We start from the raw sequence: 429 nt of genomic DNA, 5'->3' as shown, positions 1-429 counted from the left end.
TGAACTTTTTTTATTCTGGTTTATTTTTATGCAGAAAAAAAAAAAAAATCTAAATGTCATTTGTTCTAACGCCATGACGCAAGTGAGAAGGTGACTGTCATTTTGGAAATGCACCTGTGAAGCCTTATAAATTAATTTGGATTATTGGCATAAACCGGCGAGGTACATACACTGAATACTTGTAAATGTAATATAGAGGGGAAAGCGTTAAGAAAAGAAAAGAAAAAAAGTGAGGGTGCGTTCAAAGCTACTGTAGTCATTAATTGAAATTACCTTTATACACAGCTAGCTATAATTTGCATAACGACATTAGAGATTCCGTCGGTTGTTGTCATATGTGACCTTTCCACAATGGTCACCACTAGCACAAGCGATGGACCTTTTTTACGGTATTTATTTGTTTATGGTAGTGGAGAATGGTATGGCATC

General features: G+C 35.2%; 1 protein-coding gene across 1 annotated transcript in view; it reads left to right on the top strand.

The window, feature by feature from the left end:
• The window catches only part of LOC119592348 (insulin gene enhancer protein ISL-1-like), a 284379-nt gene that overhangs the window by 197621 nt on the left and 86329 nt on the right, over positions 1 to 429 (top strand). The gene's annotated exons all lie outside the window — the stretch shown is intronic.

Source organism: Penaeus monodon, chromosome 30, assembly GCF_015228065.2.
Source record: "Penaeus monodon isolate SGIC_2016 chromosome 30, NSTDA_Pmon_1, whole genome shotgun sequence".
In the NCBI taxonomy this organism is placed as follows: domain Eukaryota; kingdom Metazoa; phylum Arthropoda; class Malacostraca; order Decapoda; family Penaeidae; genus Penaeus; species Penaeus monodon.
The sequence above is the reverse complement of the archived record's forward strand: the minus strand, read 5'-3'. Positions and strand labels throughout refer to the sequence as shown.